Source organism: Scatophagus argus, chromosome 21 (assembly GCF_020382885.2).
Source record: "Scatophagus argus isolate fScaArg1 chromosome 21, fScaArg1.pri, whole genome shotgun sequence".
Taxonomy (NCBI): Eukaryota; Metazoa; Chordata; class Actinopteri; family Scatophagidae; genus Scatophagus; species Scatophagus argus.
Genome location: NC_058513.1, coordinates 6426301 through 6447634, shown reverse-complemented (window position 1 = coordinate 6447634; position 21334 = coordinate 6426301). Strand labels below are relative to the sequence as shown.

Genomic DNA, 21334 nt, shown 5'->3' with positions numbered 1-21334 from the left:
TTCTTTCACTATAGAATGAGAATGGTGGTAAAGGCAGGATTGTAGGTAACTGGTGTAGGACGTCAAAGCGTTTTAGATTGATTACAATATGCTGGGTACAAAATTTGCTCACTGTAGGCCTAAAGAATTAACTGAATAAGGGATGATTAGACTTCAAAAGATGCAATGAATGTATGGGTCACACAGCAGGAAACAACCCAGTAGCTTAAACTGCTGCCTCTAAACAACAGTGAAGCATCAGTAAAACGTATGTTGATGATTTATAAGAAATTCAATACACTTTCAGAATCAGAATCAGAATTCTTTATTTATCCCTGAGGGAAAATTCTTTTTACTTACAGACATTGCAATTTGTAATTTTCTCAAGCAAGAAAATGAAAATGAAAGATAGTAACAAAATAAAAAAATATAAAATAAAGTAAAAATAAAATGTATGTGTTCTGATTGTGATCAGCAGGCAATCAGCCCTCCACACCTCCGCTCATTTTGAAAGTATCCTTCTGAACCATGAGGCGCCTAAAGATGCACCTCCTCTGGAAGATGCAGAAACCAGATGGCAGAACAACACATGTACAGAACGATATGAAGCCTGACAGAGTTACGAGAGCGTCAGGCAAGAGCTGCAAACTGCACGGCCTGACTTTAAAGCACAGTTGAATGTTAAAACATGTGTGGGAATTCAGAGGACACTTCTCTTGCTGCGCTGAGCCTGACAGATAATTGCAAATTCCTGTTACTGAAGGCAAAGGTATCCTTGTTAAGTGAATACATTCTGTTAAAAGCCCCAGTACTGCCACTTGATAATTTGAGAAGTAAGAAAAACTTAAGAGGCAGAGAGCAAGAAGAGGGAGAAAAGTAGGAGAAACGGAGAAGGATGAGGATGCATAAAGAATGACGAGAGTCAGACAAAAGAAAGCTAAAGAAGAAAATGTAGACGTACAGTAAAAGATAGACAATCTCGGTGCAGTCCTGTAAATATAAAGTCTTCCTCCCCTCCTTCTTCTTTAAGTCATCGCGTAGGGTCTCATACAGATGGGCCTTTGCTGCTCCATAGCAAACAGAGGGAGGAGTTGTGTGGCCACAAAAACCCAACAATATGGATCTCCTGCACCAATGCTGGCACGTGCAGCTGCAAGAGCCGACAGCTCCTTCAAACCTTTGGCTTTATTGCTGAAACATGAATTACCTACGAGGGAAATTCACTCATCAGCTTAGAGAAGGAGGTGCAGGGTTGGAATTAAGAGTAACAGATTTTTTAGGACAATCTCCGCCCTGGGTACCTTTTGACCATTCAACCAGACCAGCCAACCCAGCCTGGGAGGAGAGGAAAGAGATCCAAGATGCGAGCCACGATAGCCCAGATTGGACTTAAACCTGCAAGGCAAACTGTCAAGGCAAAGCAAGTTGTGTTGTTACTAATTAATCATTTAGCCTTGGCACTGACTCAAACCACACACATACACATATATACACAGACACACTCACTGATAAGGTACAAAGTAGAGACAATTAAAAAGAGCAAGAGACAGTGTGAGGCTTTGTAGAAGAAAGAATAAGAGACTCCCCAGTGTGGTGAAATGTCCCTTGGTGCTTGGTGACAAGGAACAGACATGAAAAAGGTTCATGCAGATGAGTGGCTCACTGTAGACAACATGAATGTAAGTAAGCTGAAACAGATGCTGTGTGAGATGGTTTTGGGCATTCATTGTGGCGATGGAGATGAAGCCCCTCTCTTTCATGCATTTAATAGAATTTCTCAAAAGAACAACATTCACTCCAGTCCTGATGAAAGCCTGTCCACTGCTTTCTTTTTCATAGCAGGGCAAAATGGCCTGTTCGAGTCACCAATTTTCTCATTTCATAATGGATTTTGCCTGGTTGAAGAGCACAATTGTTAAATTCAATATTCTATCAAAACTCAGATGCACCTCCTTCTTTTCAGGCACTCTGCTATAAACTGGTTTGCTGTGAATCTGTGAACTTTCACTGAAATGGTAGCACAAAATTATAAACCCCACATTTACCAAAAAAATAACAAAAAGTACCTTATATTTGGATTGCCTGAAACACTTTTTTTGTATGCAAATATTTCATCCATCCATCCATTTTCTATACCGCTTGTCCATCAGGGTCGCAGGGGGGGCTAGAGCCTATCCCAGCTGACTACAGGTGAGAGGCGGGGTACACCCTGGACTGGTCGCCAGTCAATCGCAGGGCCAACACACAAAGACAGACAACCACACACTCACGCACTCACACAAAGGGGCAATGTAGACAATGTAAACCTTTGGAGTTGTGGGAGGGTAGGGTTAGGGTTAGGGTTACCCTAACCCTAACCCTAAATTTCAGAAGTGCTGTTAGGGTTAAGGCCATGTTTACAATCAGTGTGCTAGTCGACACCCTGTGTTCATTTTGAGAAGAACATTTTTTGTGGTTTATTAAATTATATCACAGCATTTTAAGTGATCCAGTCTATAAAACATGCACTAATTGTCCCTTAAGAGACGTTGTTTCTCAGTTCATCTCTATTCCTAATGCATAACGTCCAAGTTAAGAATTAATATGGTTTACTGCTGCTTACTGTGACACACTGTCCAACGGTTTCTTCCACGATTTACTCTTACACACTCATGTTGCGTCTGTTTGCTTACTGAGTAGTGCTATAATTATTTCAGGTTCATAGAAACACTGTTAGTTTTCAGTTGACACATGGGTGACAAAGAAGATGGAAATCTGAGCCAAAATACATATTACTGCACCCCGCGCCTCATGCAATCTTGAGAGATAAACAGAAAAACAGACCCAGCTGCTCTGCCACTTGATCTATTATCCCACTTTTTTTCTGCTCCAAAATCCATTTTTGCAAAAACCTCTCATCTTTGCATTTTGACCTATAATGTAATAAAAAATCACACATACTCACACACACACACACACACAGATGCAAAAGTTCAGAGTGAAAACAAATGCTGCACCCTGGATGCCAGACAGCTGTCACCAGGAGGACCATCAGGACGATGAAGAGATGCAGTGGGAGTCTGCTGGTGTGGTCACAGTACCTCACCAAGCTGAACCAAAACATCCTGATCTTCTAAGGTCACTGCAGTCTTTTCACCAGTGCCAGCAAGTTCTCATTCCTGCTACTGGAGTATTTCCCCAAGATCATGACAGCAGCAAAATACAGCAAAAGTAAATTAAATTGGATGCAGTTGGGGATCATTTCAGGAAGTAGTGACCATTATAAGCCCATTTTGTTTTTATGTATAATGTCAAACAAAATAAAGACTTATCCTGCAAAGTCAACATTTCAGCCGTGAAACGCCTTCCTCAGGTATTGACGATTACTGTGCCTTACTGTGTCCGTAACAATATAATTTGCACATACAAAACTGTCCTGGCAACAGGATTATAATAGCCAAGTCAAAGCTCATTGAAAAATTCAATGTATTCAAATAAAAAAGAAACTGGTGGAATGTAAGGAGTCTGAAGACAAAAATTGATCAGTAGAACTCAATAGATAACTGGATAGATACCCAATATATAAAGTGCTACCTGAAAGGTCATGAGGTCAACAAAACCAATAGGTTTCATCCTGCTGGGAGATTGATTATACAGAAAATACAGTGTTTATGACAAAGGTCAGTAGACTGATCACAGACAAACAGCTGAATAGATGGGATCACGTAACCTGCAATTTTTGCTGAAGGTTAATCCTTAATAATAAATTCCTTCCTTCCTTTCTTCATTCATTCATTCATTCATTCATTCTATTTTTAGAATGAGAAATTCAAAAGGCCTTTAAACTTCCTAATAAAATTGTGATTATGTGCTCTTCTTGGATATGGATAAGACATGGATAATGGATGCTTAGGATTCTTAGTGGCAGTCTGATCCTTTCTCTTAACTAAACTTAAGCGCGCTGATATTTAGTACGTTATATCTTTTATATCTGTCACTTACACATTCCAGCACTGGTACGTGAAAGTCTTATTTTTCACTGCACATAAACGCTAAAGGGCACCTTATGCGTCTGGATGAGAGGCTGAGGGTGACAAAGTGAAGGTATTTGACAACCTGCGATGGTGATGGTCAGCAAACAAAATTGAAAAAGTAATATTTGTAATATCATATTCAATAAATTTCATGTCAGTTTTGGAAAAACATGCAGAAGCAATTTCCATAGGCCAGTTTCATGGATGCCAGAAGATTTCTAAAGGTCAGTTATCATAATTTTTCTCAGACCTCTGCGAGCTTGACAAGATGGATATCTGACTTTGCGAGATTAGTGCTGCCCTAAATATTTGTCCTTCCCCGCATACCATTTTTTTTGAACAACTGCTGACTAGCGGTATATTGTAAAAGTGACTGTAAATTTCAAACTGCAAATTGCAAAGTACTGGAGAAGCAGTCAATTTGATCATGCGTTTGCCACTGTTTATTTTTAACATTACAGAAAAGACATTTACACAAATTTCCCCTGCAGGGCGAAGGCGCAGGAATGTCAGGATTACAGTAAGCGTGACTGCACTGATGAGACAGCGTGTGGATGATGAGCTTATGACCGGCAGGTAACAGACAATGCAGTCAGCAACGCACAACATGAGTGTGCAAAACATAACACTGCAGAGGCAGAGTCATACGGCACCAAAACATAGAATGATTTCAAAGCTGTGCTGTCTCCCTCGTGGGAAGCCAGACATCCAGCATGGCGCTAAGAGGCGATCCTCCCAGGAAAGAAATGGTATCTGTGCTTTTTTCATGTCCAAGACAAGAATATATTCTGTTGGAAATAAAACCAATTCAACTATGTCCCTTGACGAGTGCTGTATAGCTGTGTGTGTGTGTGCGCGCGTGTGTGTGTGTGCATGAGAAAATGAAGAAGGAAAACATTAAGAAACATCAAGAGAGAGCCAGAGCACATGTATGTAGGAGTGCTTCTATCTATCTCATACTTGGCCCGACTCCATTGCTACTGGCTGTACAGTATAATTTCCCTGCTTGTTTGATTCGGCGCTAAAAATTGCAAGCAGCTGACTCATCTATTATTCCCTCTTTCTCCTCACTCTGCAAATGGATAAACCCTCTTCTTTTCTTCAGCTGCAAAACTGCCTCTCTGTCATTACTCAACCCTCTCCATCTCTCTTCCTCTCTCTTGTCATGGCAACAGTATTCTCTCGTGTAGTATTTGCTCTGCAGCACACGGCGAGTTCGCATTGTCCCGCAGTCACCCGCGCCCACATATCAACAGGCAGGCCGGCTGTACTGTACTGAAAAAGTCATTGTTATGCAACCTATGTTATTCTGCCTGCTGCTCGGTCGGTCTGTCTGTTCATCTCCCTCCACTTATTCTTCACGTGTCTGTTTGCCTCCTCTGAGCTTGTTCTAGGTCACATCCTAACAGCTTTGTCAGGGGTTTGTCAAAAAAGCATGCATGTTTTATTGAAAGGCTTGCTCTAGTTTGGTAAAAGGCAATTTTATGAGTCATCTTTGGGTTTTACGGAGCAAAGCATTTTGACATAGAATAGATGTTGACACTTCAGTTCTACACTGACAATGAACACCTGTGTAAATGGAGCCTCAAAATGAAAGATGAGACGTGTGTAGTTGTCCAAAGCTGCTCCCTGTATTGTTTTGTTTGTTTATTTCTTTTTTAAATTGGGAGCAGGAGTAAACATCTTTGTGATATTAATCCAGAAGAATTGTGCCCAAGAAATGCAACCTGAGACTACAAATGTAATGTGTGAAGCTCTGACTATTTATTACATTGCTTTGGGAGCTCTTGACTCTTCCAAATCATTCACCCCTATGTGACAGTGTGCACACATCCTTGTGTAGCCTGTGTGTGGGAGTGTGTGGGGTCCTCTCTGTTTCTCTGGATATGCATATTTAGTCACACTGAAAATGGTAAGCAGGTTATGTGTGAGTCTGTGTGAGACGGGAGTGGAGAGCTTCCTCTTTATTTGCCCTCCTGTCTGTTTACAGTACATAAGAAGGACTACGTCTATCTTGACCTCATCCCTTCAGCCCATATCTCTCTCCTGCAGCGTGGAGGACAGAGAGGATCACAGAGCAAGCACAGGCCTCACTGTGCGACCACTGAACTCATGGGAATTAGGCCAGGAGCCGGGTGTAAAATACCCTTTGTGTGGTGGGTAGTAAGGTGAGAGAGTTCATGTGGAGGCTTGAGCAAAAGAAGGTGTTTTTGAGCCCTGAGGTGAATGGGTCAGACCTGCATGATTTGGTGGACATGGGGGAGAAAATGCTTTGAATCCCTGTACATATACACAAGAAAGTTTGCTGGACTTGCCAGACAGCAAGAGAGGAACAGATGTCTGGGGCTACATGGGTCTTGCTACATGCTGTTACTGTCAGTAGTGGGAGGCAAGTTTGAAGTGTTAGGGCCAAAAAGCTCACAGACAGAAACTACTTGACACTGCCTGCTTACTGTTTGAAAGAGGGCCAGCTGTATGATGGTCAAGCAAACTGCATACAGACTACAGAGGTGCTTCAAAAGTCACTGAGCAGTCTACTTTAGAATAATGATTCCCAGCCAGGGGTACAGAACACTTCTGCTGTTGCCAGGGCGTATGTGAAAGGATTGTGGAATACCTCAACTGATTTTATGAATTTAAAAAAATAATAAACATATAACAGTTGAAACAGAAAACTTTTGGATTAACGAAGAGATGGCTGAAAATGGTCAACATTGATGCCTTAAATTAATTGGTCAATATATTGTAACAACATCCACTTTCATATTGTTTAAAGTGTTGGATAACATCATCATCATCTGACAGCTGTGGAGGTACATAAGAAAATAGGTTGGGAACTGCCGATTTACTGTTTTAAAGCCACAAAAAGAGAACTTGCATGAACACTTGGGGGCAAAAGAAAGTGCGATATGATAAAGGGATCTTACTATATTAAAGGCATGTCACTGGCACCAGCATTCATTTATTTGCCCAGAAACACTGCCTTAAGGACTTGCGAGTACATGGCCATGAATAATTTATCTCATGTAGCTTAGCCTTAAGGCTGCTGTATGGCACTGAACGCACAAAACTGTCTGTGTGCTCCAAAGCAACATGTCAGATCCCCAACCTTATATATGGCCTTGTTTTCCAAACATTGTTCATCTCATTATCATCACCATATGCTGCTAGCTTTGTCTTCACTCATTAGCGTATCAGTACACTCCCATTTATGAAGACATAGTGAGAGGGAGCATGGGGGTGGGGGGCATTGGGGAGAGTGTGTCATGAAATGCTCAAGAGACACAGAGAAATGTGTGCAGCCATTTCAACTCCAAAACTGATCACATATCTCTGAGTTAGTCTCATGAGGGCTGGCCATTAAACAGATAGCAGTGTGATGCAGAAAACCTTATTATTGAAAAGTCTGTCATGGAAAATGGCGGCTGGAAATGATAGCAGAGAGAATAGCTTATCTACCCTTAATTGTTCCTCCCTGAGCCTTTGAAAGCACAATGACTTCCGCTGCACCCTTTTATGATTAGAGCCTTCCGTCATACCTTCTTCATTTTGAAGTGCTATCGATTTCTATTGTTCCTTTTTTCTCTCTCTCCTATTCACAGTGGAGCATTTGCAGCAGGATTCAACAACTATCTTCCTTTTGCGCCGTCTTGTCACAGGACAATGCATTGACCTGAGTCTCGCAGGACATTGTTAAAGCTGGTCGCTGAATCAATAGTAAGATATCACTCTGATATCTATAAAGACCTGATAGCTGTTTGAACCAGAAATATCTCGATCCAAGCAAATTGTGTTTTAAAGGTAAGACCATCACTGTCCCAAAAGACACCTCATGAACGTGTTCCGTTATTTTCTCTTCCCACCGGTTCTGACACATACTGTGTAGTAGGACAGTTGTTTTGGATTTTTACCTTTATCCAACTCCTAAACCATAGCAGATGGGTGCAGCCATTTGTAACAGCATTATAATGTGTCATTACAACTGACTTCACACTCACATTTGAATGGAAAAGAATCTACCTTGTGGCATCTATACTGCACGAATGGATGGAAACAACTCACACGTGAAGGGCATTTGAGCAAATGAAATGCAAAATAACACCTCCGGATAACAAGACCTGTTTATCAGACCTTCAAAACCAGAAGTCTTGTGTGCAGCTGAGTGCTGACAGATGTGTGGGAGAACACCAGGTAGAAAACAGAATGTGCGAAAAGTTGTTTGGAAAGAAAAGCTGTGGAATGCTGTCAAATGGCTGTGATTTCTTAACAAAATGAAATCAAACATTGGCCTTGTCTCTTTTGTTGTGTGGAGGGCAGCTGTTACAAATGCTTTAATTAATAGATTAGTAAGCACAACAGACAGCTAATGGTAAGACTTGAGCCATATCACTAAGTGTGATATGAAAATGACCACTGAAGGAAAAAATGCTCAGAATAGAATCTATAGGTAATTAGTGATCTGATTTTATTTCCTAATCCACTACTAGTGCTCTCTTTGATTTAAGATCTATATACTATTCAGTGGGCCATACTATGGCCATATTATGTCATGCAACCTGAGGTTACGGTGCTCAAAAAACTGTGACTTAATGAATTTGACATATTGAATGACTACCACAAAGAAACTGCATTTGAGGCTGAAAGTTTGCACGTGGCCAAAACCTGATCAGTCTGACATGCCGGTTCTTTATCTGCCCCAGTGCTCCCCTGATGTGACCGATCTACATGTCTGTGTTATTATAACGTTAAGTGTCTCAGTTACATTCAGCGGTCAGAGGTCAAATATAACTCTGAATCATATGCACCAGAGCACACACAACAGCCAGAGCAAGTCACGTTTTACTCCATACACTCACCCGTTCCCTGAGAGATTTCAAGGAAATTTCCTTTCCTTGGTATTTTCCAAATATCAGAATTCAGATTTCCACAACATGATTTTATCTGGTAAGTGTCTTGGGCAGCCATCTCCTGTGGCCACAGGCTGGGTGTTCCTCCCTGTGACAGGGCTCATCAGTCACTGGGCCACAGAGAGCGAGACAGGCAGACAGAGGAAACAGAGAAATAAATACCTTCTCCACTAAAGCACGTGATTGACAAAGAGAGGCCCTTATTCATCACGATGATGGAGCACCACTCAAGGAAACAGAGCATCCGCAATAACATCTGGGCCTATTGTGTTTCTCAGTTATTTTTTGTCTCTCTCACACACCAATAATCCCTTTTTCAAGGCATGGCCAGATTATTTGAACATTTTTGCCAAAAAGGTATTTTAAAAATAATTTTCTCCTTTAAGTTTTTCTCCTTTCTTTTATGTTGGTGCATTTTTAACTTTTTCTTACTTCTCCCCTTGAGTCTCTGTTTTCAAGAGCTCCTTTGAGTGTTTGTGAGCTTCCTGATTGGCAGGATGCTACCGCTGCAGTGCTACCTTGACTTACTGGGCTTCACTGTTTGACCCTCATCCAGTGTTGTGAGTCAGCAGTGGGACTGCCGCTCCATCAACTGAGGGAAACATGCTGCTAGAGATGAAGTGAGACAGGCAGACAGGGAGGGAGGCGGTGGGAGATGGTGATGATAATGATGTGTGTCTACACGGGGGGGCTGACACCTCTGACAACATGTCAGCAGCACCGACCCAGATACAACCGAAGAGAGACAGGAAGGACACTGCTTTCCAGTGGTTCCTTGTGAGAGCCTGTCAAGTAGTTCTGATGACAAAAGTGAAGCAAAACATATGTGACTTGCACTCAAGGACCGTTTGCAAAACTAGCAGCATTTCCCTCACTACTAATTACCACATGTTAACATTCTAAAATGGTAATCTAAGATTGTGAATGTGATATCGCATATTATATCTGATAAACATCAGCATGTTTACAGTAGCACTTAGCTCAAAGCTGCTGTGTACAGCCTCACAGTCATTAGTGTGTCTATAGCCTTTTAGTCCTGTTAAGTAAAGCGCAACATTTACAAAAAATATTTTTATTATTAAAACGTTACAATTTTATTTAATTCTATTTTTTTTCTATGTCTATGTTAACAGGCTTTTAAAAGGCTAAACTGATATATTAGTCTTACCTTAATCCGGTGGCATCTGTTATAACACAGCACACATTGTAAAGGCAGGACTGTGATAGCTGATAGTGTTTAATTTAGTGTGACCTCAGAATGTATTCCCTTGCAGTCTTTGACCCACAGTCTGCTCTCTGCTGAAGAGAAGCTTTATGTTTAAAAGCTTTAGTCTGCTGCACCTGGTCCCTTGGGATGAGTCCCTGGCAGGTTTAAGTGTCGGAGCACAGCTGTGAGGGGCTTTTCTTGGTCTGCAAAGCCAAGACAGGGCAATAGGCAGATTTCCCCTTACTCTTCCCTCCACTGCCAGCCAGCCAGTAGCAGCAGGATGAGAAATGCATGACAATAACTGCTAAATTTGGGCAAACCTGGGAGTTAAATGTGAGCAGTAATGGCTTAAGCTGCATGCTGTTTACACGACATCAGAACAATCTAATCAATCCCAGACAGCAATTAACAGGCTTCCTGTATTTGGTGAACAAAGAAAGGGCTTCGAGGTGTATTTCTAGAGAGCTGTACAGTACAAATAACCCATTGTTACACACTTTCTAGAACTGGCTCCAAGCACAATAGCATGATAACATAATGCTTTATTATCACGTAATTTGTTTTTTTTTTTGTAATTGTAATTTGTAATTTGTTTTGCTCACGGACTCAAAACTTTGTGACATTTAGAAGTTTCCTCAACAGCAATGAGAATCAAACCACAATCCGTTGCTCTTTTCTTCTCTGTCATGTCCCCCTGCAACGCCCCCTTCCTAAAAGCCACACATCAATGATGAAGTGAGTCAAAGTGAGGCTGCAGAACAGCCTTGCATCCTGCACATCCTGCTCCATCTGTGAGGTTTCATGCTCCTCTCCTCCTTTAGCTAAAAACTGTGTGATTCTGCCTTCTGTTTGCTCACTGGGGGTAATCTGACAGGAGATTTTTTCCTCTACAAAGGCTGCTAGTTTTCAATATCAGCCTGCGTTACTTTGCTGTGTTTGAGAATGTGTGTTAGTGTGTGCTCCTGAATGAGTGCTGAAAGTATAAGTTGCTTCAATTGAAAGTGATTAGGTGCTTTATAGTAGATGTGACATGGGTTTACTAATAGGGAGGAAGACAGATTGAGAGGCTTGGTGTTTAGAGTGGTCTCTCCTCTCCCTTTGTCTCTGCCTCTGCGTTACTGCCAAATGCCTGTCTGATATCAGTTCTGTTTTATCTGTTTATCTGTCTCTTCTTTCTCTGTGTGCCTTCTTCCTCAATCCCCTGCTCCTTCAGTCCATCTGTTGTCAAAAGCATCCTGAGTGCTGTCTGCCTGTCTCTCTCCCATTCTGTCTTGCTGCAGCTCAAAAAAAGGGAGGGAGCAGGTCAACACACTTTCTCTGCACCATTGTACACTCACTCAAGGGCATCTGATACCTTTCCCCTGCTTTCCTACAGCTCATGAAAGATGTAAACTTTAAGGGGAGAAGAATATTCTTTCAGGAACTTCAGAATGGCCCTGAGGGACCTCCGCACTAAAGAGGGACAGATCAGCCCATCATTGAATCTCACACTCGACAGCAGAACCTGTCTATTTATCCACAAAGATGCCTCAGTGATGTTCTATTATTAGCGTTATAAACTAAACGCTGCGCTTGTTGATGGCTGCAGGAATTGACTCGGGCAAGACATCCATACTCCCTCAGAGAGTTAAGGATGCAATCAAAAAAAGGAGAGGGGAGTGGAAAAAGTAGGTTACTGAAGTAAGACCGGCTGCCTCGCTCCATTTGTAAGCAAAAGAACACAAGTATACAGTATGTGAGCCTGCTCTGTTTGTGTCTGTGTGTCTGTGTGAGAAGTGGATGAAAGAATAGTACGAAGAACAGAAACAGTAGCATGCATGTGATGTACTGTACGAGTGCACGTGCTGTTGCACATGTATTTGCTCTAAAGAATGCATGCGCATTTTCACATAGGTGTCCATTAATACGACAATTAAGAGCTGCTTTCCACAAATGTCTCTCTGCACAAAACACTCCTAGTATTCATGTGAGGGTTTTTGCAAAGCAATGGCCCTGCAGAGTGCCAGTGTAACTGTCGGCTCTTCTGCACTGCTCCGTGTCTTGGCAACAAGGAGAGTGAGGGAACCAGTGCGAGCAGACAAAGACACCTCCTTCTGCCTGACGAATGCTGCAGAGAGAGGAGGCAGGCAGGCGAGATATGGCTACAGTGCAACAGCATGGGGGTAAGAAGTGGGTCATAAGGAAATCCCCATATGGACGACCCCCACCTCACACCCTACCCTGCTAGGCACTGCTTGCACTGCCAGCAGCCCTCCAAAACTAGCCCAGAGCCCAGAGCGAGAGGCTCGAAGGGGACAAAAGCTTGGCTAGATATTGTATGCAATAAGTTGCCACTTTATATGGAACAATCTCTGCTATGACACGGATTTTAGATCCTAACAAGTGATATGTCATGAGACTGCATGTGTGTAGTCAGTGCAATTGAATCAGTTGTGTAACAACACTAACTGAGTTATAGTTTTAAATATGGCAAAAATGTTGCTGATTCTACAATCACCCAAATGATTAATGTTTTGGGATGTTTCAATGATCCACCAAAAACGGAGTGAGTAACAACCACAGATCACAGTTCTGTGGATATAAACAGCATGTGGATCTTAGGAGAATGAATCCTGTATAATAAAAGCAAATTCAAACTGAAAATTTGTGTAAAGAATGCATGTAAAGGAGCATCAAGTTTTGACCACTGTGGAGAGCAAAAACGTTTCTAAGTCAAACAAAACCCATGGCATAAGGTTTCTCATACTGGTGGACAAAGGAGCCTGACCCAGGATTTGGATCCTAATTTTGGTTCAAACATCATAAATTCAGGCAGTCATGCCCTTTGGTGTCAACACTGGCAGTGTGATCATGTTGGCACACATCAGGGTGCCTGAAGAAGGTCTTAGAAGGATGGTGTAACTGAATATTGTTGCTAACCAAGTTTATTTCCTCCTTTCTCGTTATAGTTTATTCACACGTGGATTGAGCCCTCCAGCAATGCACCATGGAATAAAATGTGTATTGTCACCAACTGAGTCCATTCCTGCTGATTATCTCCAGATATTAAGTCATTCCGTCCAAAGGTCCATTTGTACATGGTGTAATATTTGTATAACCAACATCTATAAGAATCCATGTCCAGATGAGTTCATGCTTTTCTGAAGGCCAAGGGAGGTGCCACACTCAAGACGTTTCATGCACTTCATGAACTTCTTATTGTCTTCCGGAGTTTTGAGAGGAGTTTGCAGGCTGACGCTGAAGGTTTTCCCTCAGACATGTATTCGTCCCGGGGTGAAAATGTCTTCTAAAATGCTTTCAGATCAACCAGAGTATGTAACACTCCACAATGAAACCAGACTAATGAAATTCTTTTTGGGTTAGCAGGATGTCCCACTGTACCTGTATGGCAAACATCTCTGCTTGTCACGTGTGATGGCAAACTGATTTTATAGGTCCAACCCTATTTCACATACAGTCACCTACAAACTACCAAAGCCTGCGCTCTAATGGCTGATAACCTTGGCCAAGCTGTGAGACAGAGACCACAATATAGTTCATTGTGACAAAAAATGATCACCAGAACCCGTTCCTTACAAGGACAGAGAAACACACCTTTTCAGAGATACCTACTGTACACAGCTTGTCTCTGACATTATCTTTCACTTCTGTTCTCTCTTTTGCACGCACACACACACACACACACACATTTGTGCACCTACTGTCTCAAACTCATGTCTTCCCAAATGAACTAAATCTAAACTGGTTAATTATGAGATTCATCGCTGTTAGCACCTGTTAGGTAATTAATGCCAATCACTGCCTTCTGGGGAGGAAAATTATCCTCCATAAAAATACAGTTTAGCTAGCATCACTCTCTGTCTCTCTCTCTCCTCTCTCGTTTCATCATTCCTTTCTGTCTCCCCTGCTTATCAACCTGCGCCCTGTGCTTGCTGTTAGCCAATCATCCCAGAAAATAAATAAGCACTGCTATAAACAAATGTTGTGGTGACGGCCGTGCTTGTGGATGAAGCAGTCTTGGACTTCCATCAGCCACAGATGGGCAGACAGTGTAGGAGTGTGGACATGGCAATGGGGACACCTGAGATATCAGCTAGCAAACACAATCAGAAAACAATAAATAATTTAGGACTGAGTCGATGCTGGAATGTGCTACTGGTCGCTTGTGCTGCAGTTTCATGACTGTATTTTGATTTTCAAACCACTAGTATTCTATAAGATTATACAACATGTTGCAAATTAAATCAGAAGTCGACCACTTGCTATTAAAGCCTTGCCTGTGTGTTTGCAGCAGCAGTTGAGCCAGAGAAGAATGCATCAGCCTGTGTTTGATTTTCTTCTCTGAACTGATATTGATGTATGTATAGCAGGGTGCACATTGTCCCTGTAAACACAAGTGCCGCTGAAGATAATGATGATAATCTTCTTTCCAAACGGGGGCCTGTAGGAAATCTGTCCATTGGGTAATTTCTGGCAAATAGATTAAAGGTGTTGCATTTTAATATCAGTAAACAGTTAATACAACAAGACAAACACAAACAGATTATCCTTTAAAAGACTGCCAGGCTCTGTTGAGCAGTACTGTGCACTTTTGATTTATTTGTTACTGCCATGGATTTTATCGTGCCTCATTGTAGTAATTTAGGAACGGTAACTTTGCCTTACAACACATAAGCTTTTATAGCATTTTATGATTTCTTATAGCAAATCCATGAGTGAAAGAGGACACCAGGAAATTTATTTTCTAAAAGGAAATTTAAGAATTTTGAAAGCACCATAGTTGATTGGTTACATATTGTATATTAGAAATTAAAAAAAAAAACACTACCAGTATCAGTGACAAGAGGAAAGCTGCAATGCTAACAATGCTGTTTACAACAATAACAGTGGAAGATGTAAAACTCAAAATTCTTCGTAATTTTTTAAAAAAAAATAGGTCCTTCAGGAAACACTAAAGCAGCTTTTTATTTCTGGTCTGCAGCTGTCAGTTCGGCTCACCGAAATGACAACTTTTGCACACAGATTTCATCAGCAACTTCATCAGCTTTCACTAGCTCCACTAGTTGTTTGAAAACACTGCCTCTGACTGACTTTTTAATGTTTCAAGCTGAATCATTTTAAAATGAGAATTCTGTTAAAGAATCTTAAATGTGTATGACACTAAAAGTCTGTAAGCTGAAGCTAATGGGCTGAAGGCAGGTAAGAGACGTGGAAACCATAAACGGTGTACAGCTGAACAGTTCGAGTTTCATAAACACAATAGGGAAAAGGATGAGAATGAAATCTTTTGCTGTAACATAACTGTTTTTGGCTGCTTAGTTTACATATTTGTTCACATTGTATCTGACGAACATTATAGCTATCCCAGGGATAATAATACATAGGATATAAAAGTTGTAAATGAGGACATTTTTGATGTAACCTGTAACCCTACAGGCTAGTCTGACCAAACTAAATCACTCTCTTCTAAAGTCGACTTCATAACTTTCCTGTTATCCTGTCCTGATATTACAGACATATCTGGCTAGCTGCAACTCCTCAACTCTCATGGATGTGACATTAATAGTTACTTGTATTTACAAATATCAGTGGAATTTTGAAAGAGATTTTGAAAAGTGTATGTTGTCAAACTGTGTAAAGTGACACCTAATAAATCACATAGTTTGAATTCCTAAACTAGACAGGGCTGCACAGAGGCTTCAGCTTAACTGAACTTTATACACATAAATTACAGAGAAAAAAAGTAGCTCATTTTCACATTCACAAAAGAACCTGGAAAGATGTGAGATGCATTATAAATTAGCAAGGTACCTGGAGATGGATATTGTGGGTCATGGGAGGCAGTCATACATAAATCTAATCTGTTGTGCAGGCAGCGCTGCGTGGAATGAGTTATACATCATTTATGGCCTTTAACTGTTGATCTCGAGGCAACGCAGCGCCTGGTGGAACAATGTACACAATCAGAGAGGAGGAGACAATGAGACAAAGATGTATGGGATCTGTATGGGAAGAGCAAGTGGATGACGGTTGGGATGTATTGAAGGTGCAGATCAAAATCAATACAAACATACAGCTGGACTAAATGACTCAGATACATCCAGATAAAATTCAAAATGATGCTGAAATAACATGGTCATATTTATGTGTGCTGGAGACAGAGTTTAGTTTAGCCCTGTATTTTTTCAGTGCCCATCCAGTAGGCTATACATTTATGTTTCATCACTCTTTATTGCCAAGTTCAAAACATTTTTAGAATTATTTATTACATTTTTAATATTTCTTTTAACTAGTAATGTGCTGGGAAGCAACCTTCCCACCTCTGGATAACTGGACAGGCAGAAACAAGAGTTGTAGACTAGAAGACTTGGACTCGAGTTGTACTTCACGTATAATGACAAATATTTGAGACTTGACTGCCTGAATACTTAACACTAACAATCAAGTTTTCACCTTTCAACATCCCAGAGATTTAAAAAAATAATAAAACAGTATCAGGCAGGCTTTCCATATTTCATCATTAGCCCTGTGCACTTAAAGGACCCTACACATTTAGAAATCTGAAATATTTGCATGGCTTGACTTGTAATTTGTATAGAACTGAGGCTTGAGACCAAGGAACACCATAAGCTCACCTCTGTGTCCTAAACTACAAGCATAGCTAGATTATCTACTATTTGATAAGTAGATCATTTTATTTGGAGGTACAGTAGTTTTATGTGGAACGACTCCACGCTGGCTCTGGGCCCTTCTATGTGGAGTTTGCATGTTCTCCCTGTGCCTGCGTGGGTTTTCTCCGGGTTCTCCGGCTTCCTCCCACAATACCAAAAACATGCACATTAGGTTAATTGGCTACTCTAAATTGCCCCTAGGTGTGAGTGTGAGAGTGTGTGGTTGTTTGTCTTTGTGTGTTGGCCCTGCGATTGACTGGCGACCAGTCCAGGGTGTACCCCGCCTCTCGCCCGTAGTCAGCTGGGATAGGCTCCAGCTCCCCCGCGACCCTGACGGATAAGCGGTATAGAAAATGGATGGATGGACTCCACGCTGTATATTAACTGTCATCTTCGTAGTGTACTGCTTTTGCAGATTGTACAGTAAACAAGAAATCAACATGCTTTTAAACTAATAGGACATGCCAGAGTCAGTGCACTGTCAGCGTCAATCAAACTGCGACTTCAGAATGTCACTGTGGATTATACAAAAAGGCAACAACACTGTTTTCCCAAAGTGTTTCTTGTTTTCCGAGCTGTTCTTAAGGCTGTTTCATCACCATCCAGAATTACATTCCTGTGTCTGTTGACAGCACACTAGTTTGAATGCTGACTTTATTTTGTCATTTTTTTCAGTGTGAACAAACAACCTGTACAAAAGCTGCTTTGAAGGTTATGCAGTGTGGATCTGGGACATCGTTATTTTCTCTTCCAAATAAGTTCAGTCAACCTGAATGTTTGTTTCAGTCCTGTCTGATCATCAGACTGTACATCTTGCCCCACCAGACTTTGTTAGTAGTAGCAATAGTAGTTATAGTCAGTAATAGTAATGTTGCTGTATTTCCAGATCTCAGCAAATAGCTTGGTTAATATAATGTTATCACTACCACCAAGAATGGTGCTGAAGCCATGTAAATAAAATCTAAGTAGTAATAAACAAGAAGTACCCTTAAAACAAAGGATAAGTATATGCGAATGGATAAGTGAGAGACAACAGATTGATAGTTGCTTCCAAGCATGTTTGTGCCAAATACCTCTGCATACACACATTCACACACAAACATACACTAAACACACTTTAAACCTCATCCTTCTACCTATTTCCTTCTCATTGCCTACCAGCAAAAGCAAGAAATCCATATCTCTCATCTCCTGTGAACTATGTAAGAAGGATGCACCTGCCACATTCACGTCAATATCGTTTGTTCTTTCTTGACATGGAAGAGACTCGCCGATGCTGCAGCAAATGGGAACTTTGACAAATTCAGGACTAAATGAGTGTCAAAGCTCAGAAACCCCATTGCCACAACAGAGGAATGTTGCCATTATGTGCTCAGAGACAAAACGCAACAGGGAGCTTTGTCTGAATCCTATCAGCTCTGTCTTCCCACTTTCATATCAGGAGAGGCCTGAAAGATCGATGGTCTCTCAATAGATTTCTTCACCTCATCTTTCAGCAAACAATCTCATCCTCCCTTCTGTGCTTCCTTTCTTTTTCACAATCTAACTTTTCTAATCTCTTGTCCTCCACTAGCACCCTGCCCGTCTCATTTTTGTACCCTCACTTTATTTCTCTCTATCTCTCAGACTTGGCATGTACGACTACTCTCCGTCAGACTCTGTATATCGGAATAGGAGAGGAAAAAAAAGCACTTTCAGATCTCCTCAGCTTCTTTTTCCCAAGATTCCTGAGGAGTACTGATTCAATCGTTGCCTGCTGGTGAGGTTGACAGTGACAGCTAAAGGTATCTCTCCCTCTGGATGCCTGTCTCTCATGCTTCTCTAGAATTCCTATTTCTCTACCCACTGCAGCACTCGATGCAATTGCTGTCTCTCTGTAGTGAAAAAGTAGCTTTCTTGTGTGTTTGGAGATGTTTATCGTATGTGCAGAGAGATGTATGAAGTTGTATGATAATAGGTTGTGGGTAGTCACTCAAGGGAAGTATTAAATCTGCATGCAGAAGCTCTACACACTATAATCGAGCTAAATAAAAGTTGAATGCATCATCATAGGCACAGTGTTGTATATTATATATTACTGAGCATCCAACTAAATTAACATGCTCTCTGATTTTCCAATAAGGTAAGGCCCGTTGGGATTATGAAGCTCATTAAGTTGCTCTGTGCACAGACACAGTGCCATGCAGCTGCCTCTGATCTGATGGGAAGATAGTGAAATGGTGCATTTACATATATGCATGAGACTAAACACCGTGGTCACTGAAAGGGCAGGAAAATAATCCAAATTTCCATATCGAGTCAACAGGTTTGCCAACTCAACACGAGTGTGCTTTTGGCAAGAGGGTTTCAGTTCTGCTTTGAAATTTGAAAACTTAGTTATTTATTCAGGAAGGATTGATGGTACTGCATAGGATTTTAAAACAACCTTGTGCTTGAATTTTCACAGTGAATTCGGAACTTCCCAGCACACCTCCAACTGCTATGGATTTATTATCTTTCTCAAGTTCATCTCAACAGGAATTATTGATAAGGAATTATTGATTTCACTTTCGCTTTTCCCTCCCTGACTTTTCTCAACTTATGGGCCATCTTTTCAGTTTCTCTCATGACCAGTATATGCAATCATATCTGCAAGCAACAAATATAAAGAAAAATGTATGTAGCATTAAATGTAATCTGTGTTTGTATTTATGCATGTTATGGTGAAATTAGGGGTGTTCTGAACACACTGAGCATACAGAGGACAAGTAGATTTCTGCGGGTTTTGATACTTAAATACCTTGACATTTTGGGAAATATGTGCTTACTTTCTGAGAGTTAGAGGAAAAAGGGGTTGATACCACTGTCGTGTCCGTACGCTAAATACCTCTATTACACTAACCAGCTTGTTACGTTAGGTAACAAACTGAGATCAACACACTTGAGATCATTTATTTAATTCTTACAGGAGACAGTTGACAAGTTTAAAAATGACTTTTTATGGTTTTGTGCTGGACTGTATCTTGCTGAGAGAGAGGATTTTCTTAAGTCTTATGGTTGGAAATCTCACTGATAATATTGCGTATTCAGTCAGTGTGTTCTCCTTGACTCTCTTCCTTGACACTGGTGGTTCTGGCTGTGTGAAGGTTTCACTAACAGTGTTGGGTTATATGTGGACAAAATAAATAAAGACAACATCTGACCTTTCTTGAAAGAAAAGCTCCTGAACGTGATAAAAAGAACAGTCGGATCTCTTAGTTTAAATCTTCGAAGGAAAGAGATTCATTGTTCAGTTGTAGACTCTACTGATTCCCAACCCGACAGTACAAAATACATGTTTATCACTGCCTTCTAAGCCTGTTGCATACATATACAGTAAATGGCAACAGATAAAAACACGCTTTTGCCTCTCTCTGGGGTAAATGATGAGAATGTCATCCAGAAATCACAACAAAGGCAACAACAGGAGTAGATAGAAGAACAAATTCTGTACCAACCAAGTCCTGCCATAAGAGACATGAAATGCCAGGAGAAAAGGAAACAGTGACCAGAAGCCAAGGGGAGCTGAGAGGAGGGCGATTGCTGCAATCAGAAGGGTGGAAAACAAAACTCCTTCTCTGTGAGTCGTTCCAGGCTGGTAATTTGCAGGCAGGCAGACAGGCACAAGATCTGTCGGATTGAGAGCCCAGCATCATGACGCATTTTGCCCAGCCACATGTCCCTTATCCATGGGCCAGCACTCAGCAGGATGGGTGGAGGGGTGGGGGGTCGTTCCACGACTTTGTGTGTTTCAGCGTTTGTGTGTGTCCATATGTAAGTACGGGGATGGTGGAGAGCAGCAGGAAGGCTGCCAATGTGTCCCTACCTCCTCAGGGCATGCTGTTGAGCGAGCCAGGCCATACTGAAGCCTGCGGGCAAAAGAGAGAGCAAGAGGTGGTGCTTGCTCTCCCAAGACCCCACCCTGAGTTTGGTGATGGATGTGTGTGTGGGAAGGGGTGGTATGGATGGTGCATGGGGACGGAGGGGTTTTCACAAATGTGCTCCCAGTATGAGCTGTCTATGACTTAATATTGCTGGTGGCATCAATCAGCTAGCCAAGCAAATTCTGTGCTTGCCCCCAGGCCATGTGAAACACAGGCCTGGAACAGAATGTGTATGTGTATGGAGGCTGTACACATGTGGGTACCTTTTGCGGGTTCACATGCATGAGAGGAATAGCAAAGGAAAAAAAGGCCTCCATCACCTTAGAAACGTGGGACGTGAACTGTTGGTTTGGCCGGTGCATCCAAAACAGACTGTTCTCTCTAAAAGCCAAGATTTTCAAAATGTACACATATGGAGAAGTAACTGGCCAATACACAGCTCAGCTCATACAATGCTGTAGGTGCAATAAGATAAAGTGTACTCCAGGAGCAACCCAACCTTTTTATTTAAGATGTACCCCAGCCCTCTCAGATAAAGAAAACCTTCACAGCACAGTCAAACATTTACACATTATTTTTAGGTAACTATTTCAGCCTTTTATCTGCAGTTTATACATCACTTTTAACCAACTGTTTAGGTGCTTGCTTGCTTACT

General features: G+C 41.4%; 1 protein-coding gene across 1 annotated transcript in view; it reads right to left on the bottom strand.

Moving 5' to 3' along the window:
• shisa9a (shisa family member 9a) overlaps positions 1-21334 on the bottom strand; it is a 44356-nt gene that overhangs the window by 14670 nt on the left and 8352 nt on the right. The gene's annotated exons all lie outside the window — the stretch shown is intronic.